Source organism: Pinus tabuliformis, chromosome 8 (genome assembly GCF_031772625.1).
Source record: "Pinus tabuliformis cultivar Carrire ecotype Pingquan chromosome 8, CPIR1, whole genome shotgun sequence".
Taxonomy (NCBI): domain Eukaryota; kingdom Viridiplantae; phylum Streptophyta; class Pinopsida; order Pinales; family Pinaceae; genus Pinus; species Pinus tabuliformis.
The window spans coordinates 840,863,992-840,872,421 of NC_142294.1; positions in this window are offsets into that span (position 1 = coordinate 840,863,992).

Below are 8,430 nucleotides of genomic sequence, written 5' to 3' on the forward strand. Positions count from 1 at the left end.
GGGATAGATAGACACATCATTCTTGTCTTCACTTGGGAAGATAGAATGGAGGATTGGGTAAGAATCTGGCATCTGATACTCTTTGAGGATGTGTTAGGGCATCCAAGATAATAGTAATCATAGAGGATCGATATTCTTTGAGGACTGGGAATCTAAGATAAGAATAGTCTTGGTGGAACATACTCTGATAGAACCCGGGTAGAGTATGCTCTGAGAGAGACAATGATGAGGGTGTCTATAAATCATTGGCCTCACCAGCATTGTGCTCTAATCGTGTGGAGAGATAGACCAGTCAGTCAAGGCCTTTCTATGTGACAATGTTGGATGATATGATGCTAAACAAATGGGTTACCAATCCAAATATTCTTATGATAATTCTTCATATTGAGAATGTCAAAGTATCTTGTATGGATTATGAATACCTCCCTAGTTAAGAGGGAGTGTTGAAATATGTAACTAGGTTTGGTCTTCATAATGACATATGTAATCATGATTTTATGTAATTAATGTAAAGAAGGAAAATAAAACTATTTTATGCTTGAGTCGTGGGTGTCATGCTCAAGGAATTTTATTTTATGAATAAAGCTCCCATTATGAGCTATTAGGTTTGGTCATTAAGTAATAAATTCAATTGAGTATTTTTCATGTATGAGAGACCCTTCTTGGGCATGTTACACATTTATTTGAGTCATTGTAAGAGTCAAAAAGACCCTCCAAGACCAATTCCAAGAGCATCAAACAAATCAAACTTCAAATGAAGCAATAAGTCTACTCCAAGTTAACATGTCAGCCTACAAGCATGAGGAAGAATTATATATATAGGGAATCGACCTCACTTGAACATTCATTTTATTCAAGCATCTGAAATAAAATATCAAGTGTGAGAAACACAAGAAGAGAAGCCTCTCCTCAAGCAAAGAAGGGAGAAGAAGGAGTCAAAGTGATTTTGATCTGTTTTTTGGAAAATGCCTCTCACACGTGCAAAGAAGATTAGTACCATCTACTACAGAAGAATTCGAGTTATCACATTCATCCTAGGAGGTTGAATCAAGGAAGAAACCAAGTCACTTATCAGGATGAATTATAGAAGAAGGAGATACTATCCAAGCAAGAAGGAAATCAAGGGATAAAATCATTTTTTGTCCCTCACATGTGTTGCAGTGAAGGTTTATGAAGAAGCCGAGAATTGCATGTATGTGCCAATAGGATAAAATTTGAAGAGAAGTTGAGATCTATGGTGAAGCATACAGTTTGAGTATTGTTGACTCAAGGAAGAAGAATTGTTTCAAGGAAGTCCTGTGACTTGGTCTTGGATAGGTTGTTAGGTAAAGGGTCTTGGTAGTGGAATTCACTACTTGAAGATTTTATAAGAAGAATAATCCATTTGGGTTTTCCTCTCAATTTGGAGAGGTTTTGGCCCTAGATGATTGCCTGCATCTTGTGTCCCTTATCTCATTATTGTTCATATATTTTGATAGTTTTTTTATGAAAAGAACATTATAATAATCAATCTAAAGAAGAACCTAATCAAAAGAAGTAAAAACTATTCACAATTAGTTATCATCTCTAGAGAAATCACTTCTTGTCTCTGCCCTAGATTTCTCAACAAAGAGGGCAGCCAAAGGAATCATTCAACAACGAAGAACACATGACATGACAAAATGCAGAACATTCAAATCTTGATTATCGAAGTAGCCTAGAAGGCTCCATATGATCAAAGACCCTTTGGAGGGTGAAAACATCAAGAACATAAAATTTGCATGCAAGATATCGAAGATACAAGTGGAAACATTGTCACCTATCAAGAAATTTCATGTCATTAGTCACTATGGCTCCAAGTCATCAATGTTAGTGACTTGTCATGTTCTCACCACATGATGATGTGGAAATCATGATGTAATCATGTAATTATTGTAAAGACAAAGAAGTAGAAGTCCAAGAGTCATGTATGGACAAAAGAGCCATGTGAATAAGTCCAAAGGACATGTAATTCAAGTGTCAAGTAATACCAAAAGTCACATGTAATTCCAAAAGTCATTTAGAAGTCCAAGAGTTATATAGAAATCCAAAGGTCATAGAAGTTGAAAAGTCATATGAGAAACTCAAGAGTCATGGGGATATGAAAGGTCATGCCTCAAGTTATAAAAAGAGCCTCATTACTCAAGCAAAGGACTTTTCACATTGGCTTCTCCTACAAGTCATAAGAGAGATAGAGATAGTAATTTTGGGGGGAAAGTAGTGGCTCTAATGCTCCACAATTTGAGCTAGTGATGTTCATTGTACTCATATATCTTGGAACTTTTTCTCAATACTTGAAGCCATTCGACCAACACATTTTCATGCATGGGTCGTGGATGTTTTGAGACTATTTTTCTAATGTTTGTAATTTATGTTGGCTCTCATATGTACTAAAGTAATTAAACTATTTCAGTGACTTTGGTGCTAAACTTGTTGGAAAATTGTTGTGGTGATTTTAATGATCATAGCATCTATGTGAACTATTTCTCTTGATGTCTAACGATTCTTCCTTTTTTATATGCTCGTGTCTCTACTAGATTAGTACTATTACTTCTCTCTTAGAGACTCATTTTTCTTCCTTGTAGTTACAGTCGAACATTCCATGAGGCACACTCTCTTGCTCATTCAAAAGCACATGCAAGCTACTCTCTCATGGTAATTGCTTAAGCCAAGGAAAATATCTAAGTTAATGGTAGTCGGGGAGATCCCCTGTATGTTGGTGGGTTCTAGCACCATCAATAGAAATCCAAACTTGGTGATGATATTATGCTTAAGGAAATTAATGACTTCCTGTTCATTCACTTGTTTTTATGGGACTGCTTTAGCCCATCGAGTAAAATAATTTGTATAGGTTAAGATATATTGGCATTTCTTTAATGAATTTGGAAAAATTTAGCCAATGACATCCAACCCTCATTGTTTAAAAGGTTCCTCAACGATAATGGGTTGCAATGGAGTCGTTGACTTCCTATCACGACCAACATATCATTGACAAACTATACACTTATGGACATATGACTGAGCATATTTAAATAATATGGGCCAATAGTAACCCGCCCACATAATTTTATGTGCAATTGTATCACCTGCATAATGTCCACCAACAAGATCATCATGAAAACCATTTAATACCCTTTCTTAATCATGTGCTTCCAAACATCTAAACAAGACACCATTGTGATGCTTCCAGAAAATCATGCCATGTACAAGATGATATGATAAAGCTTTAATTTGAAAATCCCTATGTTGTTTAGCTGATAAATGTGAGGGAAAGGTACCATGCTCTAGATATTGTCGCATATGAGTGCGCCAAGGCATGGTTGCGTTTATGGGGGTATCTTGTTCAATGTTGTACATTTTAATTTCTCGCTCCCATACAGAAGAATCCTCTTTTGGTGAACCAACCACTCCTGCTACAAGTTGACATAGACCATGGCCTTTTATCGTATGAACTTTCTTAAATTCAAGATCGTACTCTTGAAGGTTTTTCATCTAGTTCACCCAACTCTTGTTGTGTTACACTAAAAAATGTCACCATGACTATTTGCAGTTAGTATGGCTCCATCAACTGTCATACTATCCTCCTTGGCAAGCCTCATACCTCTGCTCTCCATGTCAAACTCCAAAAAAGAGAGAAAGTCATTAAAAATCTATATATCTCTGGGTACGCAGTTTCTCTTAGCCTTACCTGCGTGTACACACCCCAAGTTCACAATACCTGCGTACTTTTACGCTCTGTCTGTAAAGAAATGGGTGCGTACTCCTGTAAAGGTCAAAAGGCGCAAGTTTCACTCCAAAAAAGTTACTTGTGGTCATTTCTAGAGCATTCTAGAAGCTTGTTTGACGTGTATGAAGCGCCTCCAGATGGTTCATGTATCCCTACCAAAGAGGAACTTATCCCATCAAGAGGGGAACTAACCCATCCAAAGAGGGGCTTATCCCATTGATGGTGGACCTGAATAACTTCCTCTAGAGCACTATAAGTACAGGCATTGGGCCAGAAGGAGGGGAGGTTGAAAGCTGAACATTCCTAAGGGTAGATGCTGCTGGAATTAGGACTTCCTTGTAGAAGCTTGTGAGGAGAGATTCCCATCCTTTCTTGTTTCATTTGGAAGTGGGTGAGCTTATCAAAGTAAAGGAAAACTCTTGCTGGACCCTGGGAGGGACCTGCACAACACCAAGGCTCAGGTTGTAATGGTTTCTTTTGTTTCCTATTAATACAAATAAGTCCATTCTTCTCAACAATTTGTTATTTATGAGTTGTTTCATATACTCCTTGGTCTGTATGTTAAATATGTTTTGTTTTATGAGATATTCAGGTGCTATTTAATCGTTTGGTTGTTAGTGAATGCAGGTTTTGAAGAGAAGGAGGAGCTCATCCGGATCGACGAGGCTGGACTACTACAACAGTGTTGGGTTACAGGTAGGATCTAAACACTTGATTTCTTGTATGATAAATGCATATTTAGAGAAGGATTGCTCTTAATTGTCTTGTTTGTCACTAGAAAGCCTTAAGCTTCTAGGGAGGTTGGTTGTGTCCGCACTATCGACTCTTTCCGCCTGACAAAATGGCGACTCCACTGGGGAACTCCATTGATGTGAATGATTTTTCCTTTGTATGAAACTTTGATCTGAGAAAAGTCGTTTGTTTTCTGGTTTTTGGCTGTCTGACTGTGTTTTTGGGTGGGCTAGCTTAGGGTTAAATTAGATTTTAGTTTTTCTTTGTTTTGCTAGAAGTACGCAGCCTCTGAGTTGAGCACAGTGCGTACCTGTATGCACTGTAGCTTTGTGCACAGAGCGTACCCGCACCTGTGCAAACAGGTCGCCTGCGTACCCTATCAAAATTAAGAAAATTTCAATTTTCTTCTTTTTGCCTTTTAGATTTTGTTTTTAATTTGTTTTTTCTGCCCAGATCCACTGGTTTTCTGCCATAAATCTTCACCTAAGCTTGTTTCATCAGTGTCGAGAGTTTTAGTAAAATTCATAGAGATTTTGCCTTAGGGTTTGATTTTTAACTGGTCTTGTAGTGACTTTGGCGTTAGAGGTTGTCAAACTTTGGATCTCCCTGGTTTTGTTCAACCCTCTTAGGAGTCGGGCCTGTTATAGAATTCATCCTTGTGAGAGACCTACCTTTGTGTCTTCTCTTTGCGAATCTCGAAAAAGTTTGTTGATTGAACTTTGAATTTTATTCTTGAGAAAAAGAACAAAAGATTTTGATTTTTGTTTTTGACTGGTTTTTGGTTCTGCATTAACTAGTCCTTAGTTGCACTTTGACTGAGTAAAACATCCAGGAATCATCTTTAGTAGGCTTTTGCCTCGTTTGATTTAGTTTTTAGGTGCATTTCTCTAGATTTGCTTTTGAGTGAAATTGAGTTGATTTGATTGCCATAGCCTTTTTAACTTTGATTTTTGTTACAGTAAGTTTTACATGCTTTATTAATTAGGAAAAAATACAAAAATATCTTTTGAAGGAAAGTTTGTTTTGGTAGCATTTGAGTCTTTGAAAGGAAAAGGAATTTTCGTAGAATAATTAGTGGTCATGTGTTGTACGTTTTGGAAAAGATAAAGAGATTGTTTCTTTGATTGTCTTTGCCAAGAAACTTGCCTTTTATAAATTTTGCATTCTCCAACTCTCTTAGCTAGGGAATTCATTGAAAAAGAAAAATTAGTATAAATCATCCTAAGTGCATCTTTTTAGTGGTTTTGAGTCGAGTCTACACACCATCAGTTTCATCAGGGAAAATTTTAAGAACCCTCCCTAAATTTATAAATATAATAAATGGGCGAATCTCCATGGTATATAGGAAAAATGGAAGGCGATTTTATCAATAATATAATATGTATATATAATTTTTTGGCGAATCTCTCACCAGGCATGGCGAATATTTCACTCAATTATAAAATCTTGTAAGATCTTGGCGAGTCTTTCACTAAATAATAAAACTTTGTAAAGTCCTAGTGAATAGCATTGTGAACTCTTAGAGAAGAGTAAAAATGGATCTATGCTGGTTTAATCCCCCCATTTAAATAGGCCACATTCCAGGTGAATACCATGGGTCAATACCATGTGCCATTTTGGTGAATACCATGTGCCATTTTTATTTTTAATAATTCTAATATTAGGGTTAATAATGGTTTTTTGCATGGTATTAATAGCAATCTAGTCCATGGTATTTGTCCCATAGTATTTTTCCCATAGGTTTCACCTAAATATAACCCATTTCTTGAGTGTTCGTAAATATAACGTGAATTATGGAGTAAATATAAAAAAATGTTTTATTTGTTTACCATACCTCTAGTTTATTTATATTTTTATTAATTTACCATACCTTTGTTACAAATATGGTATTTGGCCCATAGGATTCACTTAAATAAAACCTCTTTCCTTCATAAATAGAACGAGGGTTATGGACTAAATATAAAAAGAGGTTTTATTTATTTACCATACATCTAGTTTATTTATATTTTTATTTATTTACCATACCTTTTGAGTAAGTATAAAAATAAGTTTTATTTATTTACCGTACCTCCACTTTACTTATATTTTTATTTGTTTACACCACGTGACTTATGGAGTAAAAATAAAAAATGTTTTATTTATTTACCATACCTCTCATTTATTTATATTTTTATTAATTTACCATACCTCTTTTATAAATATGGTATTTGGCCCATAGGATTCAATTAAATAAAACCTATTCTTGAAAATGGGCGAATGGAAGGTTGTAACTCCTAATTTCAAGGGCTAAATTTACCTTTTTTACCCTCTCCCTTAAAATAAGGTGGGCTATTTGAGGTGATTTGTAAAAATGTACTATGATACAAAATATTCGCCCACTAAAAATTTAAAACCCCTTAATTTCGCCAAAGGGCGAACATTCGCCCCTAAAATTATCCTTGAGTTTCATCTCCGCTACCTTTTGTCTTAAAGAAAAGCCATAAAAATTAACGCTTAAAGTAAAATCAACGTAGTAACTTTTTATTTACTAGGGCTCTGAAACACCAATATAGATCAAGCTAGTGTCTTGGAGTAGGAGAGTAATTAACTCTCCAAGACAGCAAAACCAAACAAGTAGCTTATCTTGTGGTAGGATAAATCCAACTGTTGCATTTATACTCTAGGAAAGCTCCTCTTAAAGGAGAAGCACGAGCTCGTGTCCGAACCAGTGAGGGGATCAATCCTCCCTCATTGGGAACGACGCCATACACGCATGTATTACAAACGGTAAACCTCGGATTAACCATTGTCGAGGAGCCAGGGGTCACTTGTCGGTAAACCTTGGATTATTGTCAAGGAGCCGGCAAGGGGATTGAGCTTGATACTCTGCCCTTGCGTGCTGTCGGAGTGTAGACTATTCCCCCAGGTGTATTTGTTGTTGTTGGTAACCTTAGTGACCATTATCTTTAGGATTCTACCCAAGGTGATGGTGGAGGGAAGATCCCACTGTACCTGGAGCAGACGTCGGCTAGACTCACTTGGATTTTCCGGGGGGTTCACTTCACTCGAGACGGTTAAAGTGGAGGAACTTGTGCCGGTCTATTCATTAAGCAGGTTGCCGGGGTAACTGTTCCACCCTCCACTTCTGTACTGAATTCGACGATGTTGGGCTTCATCACCAACTAGTGTTTTCGGTCCGGAAGGCTACTGTTTGTGTATGGTTTGACGCCCTAGATTCTTTAGGCGTATGATTCAAATTTGTTTGGTTCTTTAGAGACTTTAGGTGGTTTGCTTTGAGATTTTACTTTGTTTGCGTGTGCAGTAGTTAAAAGTTTTAACTGTGGCGGAATTACCGAGACAATCCCGTAGACTTCCGGGCAAGTCTCCTGAGATTGTTACCGTGGCCGATTTGTTGAGGAAGTCCCGTAGATTGCGGGGCGAACCTCCTAAAGACGTCCCGAGTCATTACGAAGGTTTGAAAGTCCTTGTAACTCCTCCTAGTGGCAGTAAAGTAGGTTCACCTGAAGAAGGAGAATCCTTGTTGGTAGTCCATCTAGATTACCAAGGTCTAGAAACAGGTTATAATCCCGAAGCAGTTGCAGTTTCCGAGCTTGCTGGTAGTTTTTCATCTACTAGTGATATAGGTGAAGAACCTGAAGTATCTGAACCTGTTACTCCAACTTCTAGTGTACCTGATTCACCTAGGGTAGAAAGAGTTATCACCGAAAATCTTCCTGCTGGTTTGATAGCTATTGAAGAACTTGCTCCAGAGGAAGAATTTGGCGTTTCTACCCTTGAAGATCAACCTACTATTGATCTAAGGGAGCGTGAATCCATGTTTTACAGTCCTCCTAGAAGTACTACTTGGTACCTTTCGTTAACCAATTATTTAGACAACTCAGGGATAAGTTTTTCTCCACCTCGTACTCCTTTTCCACCTGGAGGTATTTATACTCCTATAAATATGTCTGGTC